Consider the following 17,700-nt stretch of genomic DNA (forward strand, 5'->3'; position numbering starts at 1 on the left):
GAGACACAGAATCGGAAACAGGCTCCAGGCTCTGAGCCATCAGCCCAGAGCCTGACGCGGGGCTCGAACTCACGGAGCGCGAGATCGTGACCTGGCTGAAGTCGGATGCTTAACCGACTGCGCCACCCAGGCGCCCCTTATTTTTATATTTTTTAGAAATAACTATTGAACAGTAATGGATGAATGTAAAACTGTCACATTCTTTTTTCTTGTATATTAATCTGCTATGGTAAAGTAAAAACAATCAACCTAGCAACTCTTTATATGTCTTTCAGAGATGATTTGCTTGCTCTTTGCAAATGCTAATTTTGTCAAATTGATTTACATTAAGTTTTGTATTTTCAAAATTATCTATAGCACGCCATATCGCATTAGATTGTTATGAGAACTACATGAGATACATACAAAAATGTTTAACATAGAAAACATTTAAGTTCATAATTATTAGTTTAATGAGATGGATGCTTAAGTATATTATGGCAATGTAACACAAAAGTGTTACACATACTGGAAACTAAATATATATATATATATATATATATATATATATATATATATTTAATTAGTATCTTCTAGGCTCATATATTTTACACAAGCTATCTTGTATCTGAGTAGGGTTTTCACAATAGGAATAGGAAAAATAGGAATATTATTATATGGTATGTTGAAAAGATGCTCAACTTCTTTGTGTTCCATATGCTTCCCATATACTTCCTTTCTAGTTCCAAATAACTCTATTGTGTCCAGTCTTACAAAAAATATTTTATTCTCAATATATCTCTAGACAATGAAAATATGTTTCCTGGCTGTCTGGTTAAATAATAGAACTCTTCAGTCAATATCTTTGATAAGTTGGTTTCACTAAGCATTTCTTCAGTTTAGCATTTTTATGAAAAAAATAACTATTTCTTTTAACAACTACTGTTATTAAGGTATTAGAATTTGTCCTATAAATTTCAAATGTAGTATGGAAAGAAAATAAATTAGCAACAAGAGGCAATGTTTTAGGTCCAGAAGATGTGGATCACAAGGAAGACTTTGTGAAACACTGGACAATTTTTCTTAGAGCAAGTCTAAAATTCAACTTCAGTTTTGTTATCTGTCTTCATTGTAATAACCACAGATGTACTTCTGGATCTCTTAAAGTGCTCATGAAAAAAAAAAAAGAAAATAGGATGATTTTTATATAAATTATCTTAGTTCTTAAGCAATAGGACCAGTCTTTAAGTCTGTTTCTCAATATCTTAAAGATTTTAAGTAATATTATACAGCTTAATCCAATTTTTATTGACGTTGTCATTATACCAGGTTTTTCAGAAAATTGTGGTTTTTTTTTCTGCACTCTGGTAGGAAACAATAAACTAGATTGTCAGTCTTAATTTGTCAAGTTACAGAGCAGATGAATTAGTTTCTGTTTGCCAAAATATGATCATTTAAAATGTGAAAGAAAAACTCAAAACCTCAAAACAAAACTTCTATTATGTGTATCAAATTATTTGAAACCTTAAAAATAATTTGGTACACATTATAGAAGAGTAAAATTCTTAAAACTTCAGACTATGAATTATTGAAATTAAAGGTTGTCTTTCTTTCCCATTCTTAGTCCCCATTCCTCATCAGATATTACTACTTTTCTGTCAGATTCATGTTATTTTACAAATCAGGGGGACCTGGTTGGCTCAGGTGGTTGAGCGTCCAACTTTGGCCCTGGGCATGATCTCCCAGTTCGTGGGTTCGATCCTTACACAGGGCTCCCTGCTGTCAGCCTATCAGTGCAGAGCCTGTTTCAGATCCTCTGTCCCCCTCTCTCTGCCCCCTCCCCCACATGTGCTCTCCCCAAAATAAATAAATATTAAAAATAATAAAATAAAAATCATAAGTTGTTTTTATTTGGCAAAAGAGTAGAAGACAAAGGCAGACTACTTTTTTTTTTTTCCTTTGGTGGGAGCTGGCAGAGTTTTGTTTATGACAGTGTGAAATACTGCTTCATAGAGGAAAGCTTTAAATGTGATTTTTGGTGGGAGAGCTCAGGGTTTGCGGCTGGACTTTTACTTGCGAGAAACAGAAAATGACTCTGGCTAACACAAGTAGAAAAGGAAACCATTGGAGTATAGCTGGGGCTCATAGAATCATTCAAATGACCAGAAAATTGGCACATGGAAAAGCCAGGGGGTGAAGCAATGACAAGCACAACCAAAGCCACCACAATGAAGTAGTGTCAGAAGACTTGTGCTGCTTGCACATCTGCCCTGAACACCCAGGACCACCACCCACGTAGCCAGGCACTGGATCATCATCTGATGCTTGACATGAACGTGATGTCACTACTGAATCCAGAGAAGGTCCACTATATACTTGTACCGAGATTCTAAATCCCAGGCTGGAATATCTGCTAATGTTGAACATAGTGCATATCCTTGCTAATCAGAATCAGGAAAAGGAAACCTACCTGGCTTTTATTATGTAATGCAGATCACTATCCACCAACCAAATTGACATCCTGGAATAGGAAAAACATTTATTTGTTTTTATTTTATTTTATTTTATTTTATTTTATTTTATTTTATTTTGAGAGAGAGAGTGTGTGGGAGGGGTAGAGAGAGAAAGGGGGAGAGAGAGAATCCCAAGCAGACTCTGTACTGTCAATGCAGATACAAACCAAGAAATCATGACCTGAGCTAGAATTGAGAGTCAGAGGCTTAATCAACTGAGCCACCCAGATGCCCCTAAGAAAACCATTTAAATGCTGTGTAACTAAAATGCAAAATAGCCAGTGGGCCACTATCATTAAGACTTGAGTTTTATTCTAAGGTCTTATAGAAACCTTTGGTCAGGCTATATTTGCTGCTGAAATATTTACAGCAAACTCATACATTGAGTTTAACAATAGACCTTTGCTGTACTTCCAAACCAAACTCTGTTTAAGACTCCAAAATGAAGTATCCCATGACATATCTCTCCTATAGATACAGATACTTTCCAAATGTTGCTTGGGGACAATGCGCAGGGGTTCACTACTCACTGAAAATGTCAACTCCTGGGGTGCCTGGGTGGCACAGTTGGTTAAGCTTCCGACTTCAGCTAAGGTCATGATCTTGCAGTTTGTGAGTTCGAGCCCTGCTTTGGGCTCTGTGCTGATTGCTCAGAACCTGGAGCCTGCTTCTGATTCTGTGTCTCCCTCTCTTTCTGCCTCTCCCCACTCATGCTCTGTTGCTTTCTCTCAAAAATAAGTAAACATTAAAAGAAAAGATTAAAAAAGAAAAAAAAAAAGAAAATGTAAACCCTTTGTGACTCCAGTCTCGGCAATTCCAACAGTCGCTCTCATGGTGGGTTGCTTCTGTCTCCTCCAATCTTTCATAAATTGTCCTCAGTACAGCTCCATCTTCCAGATGTCCTGGGTGTCAGCTTTCAGGAAGTCTTCTGAAAAAAAATACTAAAATAAAGATATCTCACTGTTTGGCCTCTTATCAGAGAACGACTCAGGACTCAGAAACGGGGTATATTTAGGTTGAGAAAGGAAGCTGTTATTTTTCATTCTTGGTAAAAACAGGATGCAAATTAATTTATCATGAAGTCATACTGATTCCCCCTTTGAAGCTCTAAGGCTTTTTGTTTTGGTTTGGTTTGATTTTGGTTTTGGATTTGGTTTCTTTTCCCCCGCAAACCGTAGGGCCCCTCGCTGCTCACCAGCTGGGCAGCAGCACTGCATGTAGGCAGTGCATGATGGAGACCTCCCTACTAGATTTTAGCCTGGTTGTTTTTGCCACACAATCTGAGCCCCAGCTGTGAAGGGTGAAAGATGAAGCAGTTGAAAGCTGAATCTACGCCTTTTAGTACCAGTTGAGCTTCTCATCTTTTCATTTATTTTACTATTTATTTAGCTATTTGGTTGAGATCTATGATAGAATTAATTTTCTTATAGAACTTTGAAGATGCCACTGTGGCATCTTCCCTTACGAGGTTCATGATAATCACTCTTACTCTTTTGAAGGTGTTCCATCTTTTCTCCAGCTGTTTTAGAGTTTATTTTTGACCTTCATTTCTGGCACTAAGGTTATTGTATGTGTAGATTTTTCATAGTTATCATTCTTGGGACCTTTCGAGTTTCCTGACTCTTTCTGACCACGATGCAAAGTGTTTAGCAGGATTTTCTTTATTTTTGTCCTTAAAGTAACTTTTTACTGCCACACTGATTAATTTTTCGGAAGGTTTGCTCTTTCTGTTTATCAGCTGCAGATGTTGGAAGACCCATCCTGGATCTTGTCCGTATCACTTTGCAGTAGTACCAGTTTTAAGATGCTGTCCCAATTATTCAATTGGTTATAGGTGGGATGTCGTGCATGGCTTCCTACTCCAAGACGGCTGGAAACACAGATCTCTTGTCACATAGTTATAGCATAACAGGATATTTAGGTGGTTTGGACGTGATGATTCAGTGGGAATGTCACAAAACATGTACCAGTTTATGTCAAGAGCAACTGAGTAAATATAGGCGTTATTTATTGATTTGATGAGGATCAGGAAAGACAACACGCAGGGGGAAGGACTGTTGTAGAAGCATACGTAAGTGATGCCTTGCCGAACTCTAAGTCTTGCTACTCAGCTGCGCAAATAACTTCATCTTGATTTTCTTTTTTTAACTGTCATGACTGTACTTTGCCTGCTGCTCTTCCATTTGGATTACAATGAATAATTAAAAAAAAAAAACATGAGGATAATCAACATCTTTATAATAGGGTTTCCTCTTCCTAACCAAGAACATGAATTATATTTTAACTTTGACAGTTCCTTTTATATAACTGAGTAAAGTTTTGTGAAATACATAATAAAAATACTATTTACATGTATGTTTTATTTCTTTCTCAATATTTTATGTTTGGGGTTGCTATTTCAAATGGCTTTCATTGAGTCATATATACATGTGTTCAGTGTGTATAGATGAATATTTATGTGTGTAAAGGTCTAGCTAGCTAGGATATATTAAATATGTTAAAACTCCTTCCTATAGGTATATAAAAATACAGTTGAATTTTCATCTTAATCTCATATTGGTATATTCACATATATATTCCTATGTTTTATCAGGAAATTATCTGGATTCCATAAGGAGACACCATGTATCATCAGAGAACAAGAATATTTTTTTTCTTTAATTCTACTTATTTGTTTTAATTTCTTAAATCATCTGGGTTTTTTTGTTTTGTTTTCCTTTGGTTTTTTTTTTTTGGCTTCTATATTTGCTAAGTTCTTTAGTAATTGTGGAGTAGAGTTAGTGAAAACATACATCCTTATTCTCGTTTTTCACAAATTGTTCCATCAATTTTTCTCATTATGCTGTACAGACATACTTTTTTTTATTGTGCTTCACTGGTACTTCAATTTTACACATTGAGAGTTTGTGGGAACCCTGTATCGAGCATGTTTATCAATATCATTTTTGCCACATTTGCTCACTTCAGACCTCTGTGTCATATTTTGGTAATTGTTGCAATATTTCAAACTTCTCTATTATTTTTTAAAGGTTTATTTATTTTGAGAGAGAGAGAGAAAGAGAGAGAGAAAGAGAGTGAGAGAGAGAGAGAGAGAGAGAGAGACAGGGAGCACAAGCAGGGGAAGAACAGAGAGAGAAGAAAAAAAGAGAATCTCAAGCAGGCTCTGCACTGTCAGCATGGAGCCCAACATGGGGCTCAAGCCTATGAACAATGAAATCATGGCCTGAGCCGAAATCAAAAGCTGGACGCCTAACTGACCCAGCCATCCGGGCATCCCAAAACTTTTCTATTATTATTATTTTATGATGATCTGTGATCAGTGACCTTTGATGTTACTATGGTAATTGAAGATTCCACACACTGCATCCATATAGTAGCAAACTCAATCAATAAATGTTGTGTGTGTTTTGACTGATCCACCGAAAAACCATCACCACTTCTCTCTCCCTCTCCTCAGGGCTCCCTATTCTGTGAAACACAATAATAATTGAAATTAGGACAATAAATAATCCAACAGTGTCTTCTAAGTGTTCAGGTGAAAAGAAGAGTTGCATGTTTCTCACTGTAAATCAAGAGCTAGTGAGGAACATAGGTTAAAAGTCAGGATAATCTGAAAGCTGGCCTTCTTATACCAAGTTAATCAAGTTGCGAATGTGAAGGAAAAGTTCTCAAAGGAAATTAAAAGAGCTATTCCAGTGAATACATGAATTACAAGAAATCAAAACAACCTTGTTGCCGGAGAAAGTTTTAGTGGTCTGGATCGAAGTTAAAACCAGCCACAGAGTTCCCTTAAGCCAAAGCCTAATCCAAAGCAAAGCCCTACCTCTCTTCAATTCTGTGACAGCTGAGAGAGTTGAGAAAGCTGTAGTAGAGGAATTTGAAGCTAGCAGAGGCTTGTTCATGAGGTTTAAGGAAAGAAGTCATCTCCATAACATCAAAGTGCAAGGTCAACTGTAAATGCTTATGGAGAACGTGCAGCAAGTTTTCCAAATGATCTAGTGAAGATCACTAGATCAATAGATCACTAGATCTAGTGAAGATCAGTAATTAAGTTGGCTATACTAAACAACAAATTTTCATTGTAGACAAAAAAGTCTTCTTTTGGAATAAGATGTCATCTAGGTCTCTCATGGTTAGAGAGAAGTCAATGCCTGGCCTCAAGGCTTCAAAGAGAGCCAAACAAGATTCTTGTTAGAGGCTACTGCTGCTGGTAACTGTAAGTTGAAGCCAGTGCTCATTTACCACCTGAAAACCCTAGTGCCCTTAAAAATTATGCTCAATCTACTCTGCTTGTGTTCTATCAATGGAAAAACAAAGCCTGGATGACAGCAGTGGTTACTGGTTTACAGTAAACATTGTTTGCTGAATAGTTTAAGCCCACTGTTAAGACATAATGTTGGGGGGAAAAAAGATTCCTTTTAAAACATATAACTGTTCATAGACAAGAACATTGTCACCCAAAAGCTCTAATGGAGATGTGCAATGAGATTTATGTATTTTCATGCCTGCTAACACAACATACATTTTGAAGTCCATAGATCAGGGAGTCATTTTTACTTTCAAGTCTCATGATTTAAAAAATGTGTTTTGTAAGGCTATAGCTGCCATACGAGGTGATTCCTCTGATGGATCTGGACAAAGTAGATTGAAAACCTTCTGGAAAGAATTCACCACACTAGATACTAGGAAGAACATTGGTGATTCATGAGAAGAGATCAAAATATCAATGTCACTAGGAGCTTTGAAGTAGTTGATTCAAACCCTCATGTATGACTTTGAGGTACTCAAGACTTCAGCAGAAACAGTTACTGTACATGTGGTGGAAATAGAGAACTAGAATTAGAAGATCCTAAAGATGGAATTGAATCACTGCAATCTCATAATACAACATGAACAGATGAGAATTGTTTTATTATGGATGAACAAAGAAAGTAAATGGTTTCTTGAGATGAAAGCTACTCCCAGTGAAGATGCTGTTGAAATGACAACAAAGAATTCAGAATATTATATAAACTTAGTTGATAAAGCAGGGAGCAGGGTTTGACAGAATTGACTCTAATTTTGAAAGTCATTCTACTGTAGATCAAATGTTATCAAGTAGCATCACATGCTGAAGAAAAATTGTTCCTGAAAGAGTCAATTGATGTGGCAAACTTCCTTGTTGTGTTATTTCAAAAAAATTATTATAGCATCACACTATCCTTCAGCAACCACCAATCTCATCAATCAACAACCATCAACTGTAAGGCCAGACCCTCCACCAGCAAGATTACTACTCACTGAGAACTCAGATGATAGTTAGACTTTTTTTTGCAATAAAGTATTTTTAGTTAAGGTGTCTTCACTGTTTTGTTAGACATAATGGTCTTGCACACTTAATAAGCTATAGTATAGTATAAATGTAACTTTAATATGCACTAGGGAAACCAGAAAATTCTTTTTAACATGCTTTGTTTTGCTATTTGCTTTACAGAGGTGATCTAGGACCAAACTCTCAATTCTCCCAAGGTATACCTGTATTATGAATGTTTTCTTTCTTTCTTTCTTTTCTTTTTTTTTTTTTGCAATATCTTCCAGATAATGAATGACCCTTATTTCATCCAGTTATTGAATCTTTAATTCCAATGATTGCATTTTAGACGTTTACTATTCTGCTTAACTCTTGTTCATGTTTTTTTTTTACCAATTTTGATAATTTTTTATTCCTTGTTCATGTTTGCAATCCCCTCTTTTTTATCTTTACATATTAGACATCATTATTTTATATGCAGCATTTTATGGAGCTAATATATTAAGTTCGTATGGTTATGATGTCTCATATGGTTTACTAAATTGTTCATATTGAAATTATGCATTGTGTGTATATACCAATCTGTATCTATATCTATATCATCTATATATTCCTGGTATCTTTCCTTTAATATATAATTTTTATATTTTATACAAATCCGTTTCCATGCTACCTTCAGCTAAAAGTGACCCACTCTTCACGTAAAAATGTGATTTTAAATTTATTTCCTTTACTTTGTTAATTCACTAGGAACTTACTGTAGCATTGACATTCTAACCTGGTGAAAGTTTAGGTAATGTTATCTAGCTTCCATTATCTTAGAGATGTCCTCTTAATATGAACCTTGCTTTTTCAAAATTAACATGCATGTGTAGATTTAAAATAGAAATGAATTGCCATTATAAGCAATTCTTTAAGAAACAAACATAGATAAAGAACTAATTCAGTCCGATTCTTTGGCTTCTTCATTATGACTGCAATTTAGAGTAGAATTGTATGTTCCCACATGCCTCAGAGCACTAAATGTGGTTAGCGTGGGTAAAATTTAGCTACCTGAAAAAAAATGTTTTATATAAAATCAAGGGCACTGGTTAAAAAGAGATCTTCATGGTCCTAGAAAATATCTCTCTAACAAGCCTCTAAGATAACCAACAATAAGCAGAGAGAAGCGAAGAGTGGAAGGTGACATTTTGTTAAATGCAACATGGGCATCTGAATCACAATATTAAAAACACTATTTGCTAGTAAAATCATTTGCATTTGTCAAACGCCTTACCATCTCTTCCTCTAACTGATAACTTTTAAATGTATTGCATACACTTATGTGTTTGCATTTATTTTTGGATTTTTCTTTAGTAAATTGTAAGTAAATGTTTTTGAATATGTATATGTATGATATCTGCATTTATATGTTTATGTGTATATATAGACATGTGCTTATTATATTACATATATATATCCTAAAATTATATATATATTCGTTTTGAAGAATTGAAGTTGGTACAGGCTAAAACCAAAATTTGAACATAGGCATATCTGTATCTCTATACCCAGGTGTATTTCTACATCCATATCTGTATCTTTATCTTTGCATGCACCGATTATTTTACTGTGGAAAAGCTGTTTTCCATTATGAATCTCAGATTTTAGAACTTTAAATGAAAATAATGAAAAAAGAGAAAATAATGACAAAAATATTTATCGTGCATGGTGGTTGGTAGATTTAAAGAACACCATACAATTAAGTGTAGAAACACAAGAAAACAGTCAAGAATTACCATAGCACTATAAAGATATTACTTTTCATTCAAAGAGTGATAGACTGAGATGCTATACAACCAGAATCTGACATGCATAGTGTTTAAGGACTATTACACCGTTACAGAATGAAGTACTGACAACATTGGAAAGCTTTGAATTTCCAGTCCCTTTTTATATCACTGACCTAGGATGACATTACTCAGGACATGTTTCTTGATGATTGCCATTTAGAAAGATAGGCTGTGCTTCTTGGATGAATAATTCCTCTTTGAAGCACTAATATGCACTTGAATGTGCGGTTAGTTAATATCAGTATGTGTTAGAGCACTAAGGTTTAGAAAAACACCCCACTGAAATCAAATAAAATCTACCTGATTTATGGGCCAGACAGTTAAATAAGACTCACAATGATTTTAGCAGCTTTACTGGTGCTCAGATTTACAGACAATTGAATTTCTACAGCAGAATCTTCCTGACAATAAAATTTAGTGATAAAGTAGGAAACATTGTTAGCACTAAGGAGGAAATTGTTAAGAAGAAGAGAAATTGATATTTGTTATGGCAGCAACAAAAAGATTCAGTGTGAGTACAGTAAGGTTAGTTATCCAGGGAGATAGAAAAAAGGGCTTAAAATAAATGTTTAGATTGACATTAATCTTGCAGAAACAGAGGGTAGAAAATGACCTGGGGATAGCACAGTAATTAATAGTCTGAAATTAAAAGTTCAGGGTCTAGCAGGTATAATAAAAGAAAGTAAAATCCCACGGTACATATATTTTTTTAAAAGGTAATTAAAAATCAAGTAGATAATAGACCTTGTTCACAGAGCATACCAGTACTAATCACTATTTCAATATTAAACTGAATTGAAGTATTGTTCCTTTTTTCCTTCCCACAAAGCTAAAATCTTAAAAGGTAGTGTTAAATAATCATCAGAAATGTGTAGAATAAAAATGCAACACACATTGACCAGGAGTCATTAAGAACTATTTCTGAGAATACTATGCCATGCTAAGTGAAGGTTAACTTTTGAGTTCAGATATTTTTAAAATTTTTTAACGTTTATTTATTTTTGAGAGAGAGAGAAAGACAGAGTGCGAGTGGGGAAGGGGCAGAGAGAGAGGGAGACCCAGAATCTGAAGCAGGCTCCAGGCTCTGAGCTGTCAGCACAGAGCCTGAAATGGGGCTTGAACCCATGAAACGCTAGATGGAGACCTGAGCCAAAGTCAGAGGCTTAACCACCCAGGTGCCCCTCAGATATTTTTTTTTTTTTTGATGTGCATTATGAAAGCCTGCAATAACCATGTTATTATTCTAAAAGTATAGTGACCATGTTTGAAGATTTAGAAACATGTGTCAAAATTTATTTTATTTGAATACAAAAATTGTTTTTTCTTGAGTATTTATCATGAAAGTACCTTTAACTAAGTAGTATGGTCTTTGCATTCTTTAGATTTGGTAGATACTTATCTGATAAAGTCTACTCCTACTTTAATTATAAGTTAAACAAACAGTTTAGAGATCCAAATTATAGTTACCCTAAGATATTTATATACTTGTGATAGATATTTAATTTGGGTCTGAAAATATGTCTTAAAAACACGTATTCTGGGTGACTCAGTCAGTTGAACAGCAGACTCTTGACTTCAGCCCATGTCATGGTGTCATGGGCGTGGGATCAAACCCCACATCAGGCTCTGTACTTGCAATGCGGAGCCTGCTTGGAATTGTGTCTCTCCTCTCTCTTCCCCTCCCCTGCTCACTCGCTCTCTCTCTGCCCCTCAAAATAAATAAATAAACATTTAAGAAAACCACCTATTCACTTCATCAAATATTTATTGTATACGTATATCACAAACACCGGGTAGTGTGACAGTGCACAAGTGAAAAAGGCCTAATTCTAGCTCTTTTTTTTTTTTTAAACGTTTATTTTTTTGAGACAGAGAGAGACAGAGCAGACAGGGGAGAGGGTCAGAGAGAGACAGAGGCACAGAATCCGAAACAGGCTCCAGGCTCTGAGCTGTCGGCACAGAGCCGGACCTGAGGCTAGAACTCGCAGACACTGAGATCATGACACAAGCCGAAGTCCCGACACACAACCGACTGAGCCAGCCAGGTGCCTCTAGTTCTTGCTCTTTAAAAGACTTTTCAAGAGTGAATGAAGCCGACATTAAGCATTTTCATTGAGAAGGAAACCCTAGTGGCAAAGCAGGGAGGGCACAGGCTTTAATGCTGGAGAAATCTAATTTCTGAATTCTTGCTCAGCCCTTTGTACATGACAAGTTTCGTTGATTACTTAAAAACTCTGAGCTTCACTCTTTTCTTTTGTAAACTAGTGGTCATGCCTGTGTTAGGATATTAATATCTGTAAAACTGTACATGTAATAGGCATCCAATAAGTGCTTTTTCTTGCTGGTTTTGTGGGTTTTTTGAGGGGGGAGGGAGGTGAGAGTCTGACATGTAATTTCCATGACCTTTTTGGGGTCATTTTTCATTATCAGAAGCTATTTTGTTTATTTTATTTTTTTAAAAAAAATTTTGATGTTTTATTTATTTTTGAGACAGAGAGAGACAGAGCATGAGCAGGGGAGGGTCAGAGAGACAGGGAGACACAGAATCTGAAGCAGGCTCCAGGCTCTGAGCTGTCAGCACAGAGCCCGACATGGGGCTTGAACTCACGAACTGTGAGATCATGACCTCAGGTGAAGTCAGACGCTTAACCGACTGAGCCACCCAGGCGCCCCTATCAGAAGCTATTTTAAAAATAAAGCCACACAATATAGTCTCCATTTAATTTCCTTCCCATTTGCAGCATGACACAGTCTTCCAGTCACTTATATTATCTGGTATGAAATAGTTTGTTATTAAATTAAAGTATATTTATTAAATATTTGCCCAAGTCTCCCAGGGCCTCCATACTACTTATAATATGTGGAATCAAAAAGAATGCACAGAAGAAACACTTAGAGAAAAGTGCATATCCATATATTGGAAATAGCTTCAACAGATGTGTTAGGAGGAATAAATCTAAGAAACCACAGGAAAAGATTATTGGAATCCATTCCATAGCAAATATTTTATGATGTAAGCTTTGAACTGAACTTTGAATAGTAAAAGAAATGTAGCTTCAGATGAAACAGTACAAAGATGAATATTATTATAAATGTTTCCCTTGCTTTTACATTTGTAATTATCACATATTGATTATATGGTTTCTTTTTTGTATGATTGCTTTGAGGCACAAAATTGTATTTCTTGCAAGGCTGTTTGAATCTATGTTTTTACTATCTAGTAATTAGATCTGAAGAGAAATTACATTAAAAATGCCACTGTGATTATGGGTTGGAAGAGGATTAAATAAAATGACAGAGTTACAATAAAATTTGGCTATTTCTTGGGGTTTAAGTTCTATGTTTTCTATATAAATATACCAGGATGTTTTATTAAATGCTGTAGCAAATAAATATATGTTTCCTAACAAAGTGTTAATTTTTGTGTTCTTCTATATCTTCTGAACTTTCATTTCCTCAATATTTAGTGATCTGCACTTCGTTTGTATGTTTGTTTTGTTTTTCTCCTACTCTCCGAATGAAGTGATAAGTAGATGGAAATGTTCATAAAAATTGTGGTTACCCATAGTAACAAGTATTTCGAGCAATTATGAACTGTTTTGAAAGGTGAAACTTGTAATTCTCTCCTAAACAAGCAGATTTAATTGAAGTTAAAAATGCTAAAACAGCAGATTTTTCCATGAAAAGAACACTTTATTTTCCATCGTTCAAAGAGTCAGGAATGTTTAAAGGCAATGGTAAGCACTGAAAATGTAAGAAAAAATATAAACCTTGTAACCTCAAAAATAGTTGTATAGGGCTTTCACCTCAAGGAAGCAAAACGGTAATATAGAGTATAGATAAAAAGAACACGGTAAATGTTTTATTTGCTGAATTTAGTATTTGATTTTTGTCTTTAAGTTGAGTAACGTGTGCAAACTTACTTGTTGTGTAGCATTAAACTAAATTGCATTTGTTTAACTAGCCATTTTCTATTTAAATTACTGCTTTGCCAAAGAGCAGCAAAAGAATAAACTCAGAGATGGTGTTGAAAAACAGAGTGCACAACTCAAAAATAAAATAAAATAAATAAAATAAAATAAAATAAAATAAAATAAAATACAATAAAAAGTACCTCTCAATTTAGAAATATTTTGTCCATAATTTTGCAAATTAGTTTCATGTCAATTTATAGATAAAAGCAATACATTTGTGCTTGCTCTATTCTGCAAAAAAGGATTTAGAGTTAAGGCACATTATATGAGTTCTTCATGATAACTGTTTGTAGTTGATAACTGGACTTGACTGCTTTGGTCTTTATTTATCTCACCTGTATTACAAACCCCTGAAAAGGAGAGCTACATCCAAGTAAAGAAAAAAAAAAAAAAAAAAAAAACTGAATCCATTACAAAATTGATCAACTTTCTCACCATACTTCTTTAAATCAAAAAGTTCAATTTATAAAGAAAATCATTATCCTGATACTTTCATTTTTCCAATTGTCCATCTTAGTCATAGAAATCTGAGCATTTTCCCCAGCGAAATTATTGCTAGATTAAAATTCACCGAGGAGAAATCTGTCTAGTCATATTAAAGTAACTGTGCACAGCTATTGAAAAAAAAAATTCTATTGGAATGCAGATGATTAAACTGGCAGAGAAATATATGCAGTATTTTGAATGTTTGTATATTTTAAATTGTGATAAATATTAAGGATGTTAAGGGACAATCATCCTTACAACACACAAATTAAAACAATCAATTGTGTTAGGTAACAGAGAAATATTAAAAATATCCCTCCTTTGTTTAAATATAGAACTTGACATTTATTCAACCAATTTATTTGACAAGATTGATTAAACATAATCTGACACCGTTTAGGCATAAATTCATGACATATAAATCTGACTTTGTGTGTGTGTGCGTGTGTGGAGAGAGCACCAACTAGAAATATAAATGAAGTGCATTTTTAAAGTCTGTGTGTTTAACTATTTATGAAACAAAAACCACTTTGTATATGTATTAATTAAATTGTTTTCTCCCTGTAAAGAAGGTGTAGTCAAAAAAATGAATGTAAAACAGTTCAGGAAGGAAGAACCATAACCCCTTTTTCTTTTCTTTCTAGTTCTCTTGGTAAAACTAGTTTGAGTCCAGTCAGGATCAGCATATTCCAAGATAACAATATAGCAACCGAGCATGAGATTTGCATCTCCACTTTAGATTTTTCATTCTTGAACCTCTTTTTGCCTTATCAGTACAGCTACCAAAGGGCTTAGCAAATGCTGCTGGAGTGGAATCTTTCACTGCATTTCAGACTGAAAATGTAATTGTTCATGTCCATTTCCAGCAGCAAGCCATGTCTGCAGACTTGTGATAAATCCAAGCAAAGAACAGGACAGACTTGAGGATGTATGCAAATAAAATATTAACCTACATCTGCAAGAGTTAATGTAGGAAATTCTATTATAGATATTACGTACATAACTTATTTTCATTTGTGCTTTACATTGAATGGCCTCATCAAACTGAAAAATATTGAACCTGCATTTCAAGTAATATAGGTCACTTTAAACATGCCTAATATTACCATGCTATTGGCAAATTTATTTCTGTCATTTAGATCAAAGGCATATATTTGCTACATTTCCATGCCTGCTTTTCAAATATACTGCCCTCTTTCTTCCCTCTACAAATGTAAACTTAATGCTTGTAATCCTACAGAATATAGAAAATAACAAAACTAAATTGTATAAATGATCTTATTTTCCTATTTTCCCCAAAACAATATTTAGATCTTTGTGCAATTGCATTATTACTTGCTTATCTACACTGCTTTAATTTATTTTAATGACATTATGAGAAAGCAATATGTTTATATCATATTTATTACATTATATTATGTATATTATATTATGTATATTATATGGAAATAATGGATAATAATTTTAAAAAGAAGGAAAAATCTAAATTTACCAGATTAAAACATATCGCTTTTAAATGTAATGAGAAAAATTCAATCTCTGAATAAAGGAACTATAAACTGTAATAAAAACTATTAAGATAAATATATGGTAAGTAGATATATTGTGACCAACTCCAGGGAATTATTCAATTTTGTGTATATGCTGAGTTAATTAAAAAAATGTGATTCTTTTGATTATAAAGCAGAAAAGAAGAAGAAGGAGAAGGAGGAGAAGGAGGACAAGGAGGAGAAGGAGGAGAAGGAGGAGGAGGAGGAGGAGGAGGAAGAGGAGGAGGAGGAAGAGGAGGAGGAGGAGAGGAAGAAGAAGGGAAGAAGAAAAAAGGGAGAAAAAAGCAACAAGTCAATTGGATTATCTCCAGAAAGGAAGTAGAGGCTGCAATCAGGATAAAATGAAATACCAAGTTTCATTTGAAATGTCTTAAATAACATTTGGAAGTGTCTTAAAAACAAAATTTTCTATAGCTTCTTCTACATTATCAAATACTGGAAACATATAGGACTCCCCCCCCCCCACTTTGGAAAGTTAGTGTTGTTTTTTTGATAATAGGAGATTAACAAAATGTTTTTCTACTTACTGTAAAAGATTGATGCTTCATATCACAGAAAGAAAATGTATTTGAACTAAGAGTACAATTATCAGTTTATTTACAACTGTTTGTATAGTTGGCATTTACTAAGGTATTTTTTCTAAACATCATTTTCATCCAGATAAGCCATTTTTCTTATTTTTCTAAGGTTTTGTGTTGAGGCTATGTTCGTTGCACTGTTAACACCAAGTACAGCCGATCTGGTGTCACCATTACTCTTTATACCTATGAAGATTGCAAAGTGTATGGAAAGAAACATTTCCTTTTATTTATCCCTTATAGATATTATTTTTGATGCTGTCTACAGATGTGGCTGCTTTACTCGTTAGAAAATTGTAAGACTACATTCCTATGAAGAGCAGCTCTTTTGGAATCATAAATTGGAAATAACCACTTTTTCATTTTGATGTATAATATTGATAAGTAGGGTGATAAAACAGTTTCATTGGAGATGTAGGAGTCTGTATATTGTTGAGACACAAATATATTAGTTTCGTTTAATAGTGTATAATGTTTACCTTTTCAGAAGGGTCTAGATAGATCACATGGAGGCAGAATTAACACAACAATCTGAAGTTCAAAATGATTGGGTTTGCAGACCATCTTTTATGGCATGGGGTAAGTTAATCAGCCTCCCTGTGTATCAATTTCCTGGACAATAAGACTGATAAGATTTATGCCTTGAAAGTCTTAATGAGTTTTGGAATGATGTAAATGATACATGATATATTCAACCAACATGACTCAAACAGCATTGAATTCACATATTTGATTAGATGGCTGACACGAACCCTACATGACAACTCAAAATTAATTAGATTTTTTCTTCATTGAAACTTACCCATTCTTTTTAGTAGTTGTACTGTTTCATATTTCCTGAAGTTAAAATAAATACTTCCAATGTGGTAGACAGATAAAAATGTGTAGATTACGGTACTCTGCAAAGGACTGTTAATAAAAATCAAGATTAATTATTAATAAAGATTCCTGATAATAATTCTCAACAAACACATTTTTTGTTGGGAACTATTAGAGTTGCCCCTTTCCTGCAAAAAGAAAAAAAAAGAGGAGGAAACATAATTACATACATAGAACATACATTTTATATTTTCCATAATTTTTTGTGTTGTGGATCTTAAGAGTAAAACATACGAGAGGGGTACAAAGCCCACATTATGAAATTTATATAATTCAGCCGAAATAATCATCTTTTCCATCTCATCTTAAAGATGACAGCAAAAATAATCAGGTAAAGATGCAGAGATCAATAATCCTGGCTGAGAGAACACTATCTTCAAAGGATTAGAGGCTAGCTAGGGCATTATAGTTCAGCAACTTTTGGATATAGAATATAAGGATATAGGACCCATGGTAACAGAGAGGATTATAGAAATAAGAAGCTATCAGATTATTTGTATGTCATCCATTAAGGGAAGCAAACTGTCAGTTTTACTCCAGAACCATCACTCTGAACTTCAGTGTAGAAAATGGAATAAATTCAGATGTGAGGATACCACTTTAGAGGCATTCTTAGTAA

This window comes from Herpailurus yagouaroundi, unplaced genomic scaffold (assembly GCF_014898765.1).
Source record: "Herpailurus yagouaroundi ecotype Mexico unplaced genomic scaffold, PumYag 28, whole genome shotgun sequence".
NCBI classification, from domain to species: Eukaryota; Metazoa; Chordata; class Mammalia; order Carnivora; family Felidae; genus Herpailurus; species Herpailurus yagouaroundi.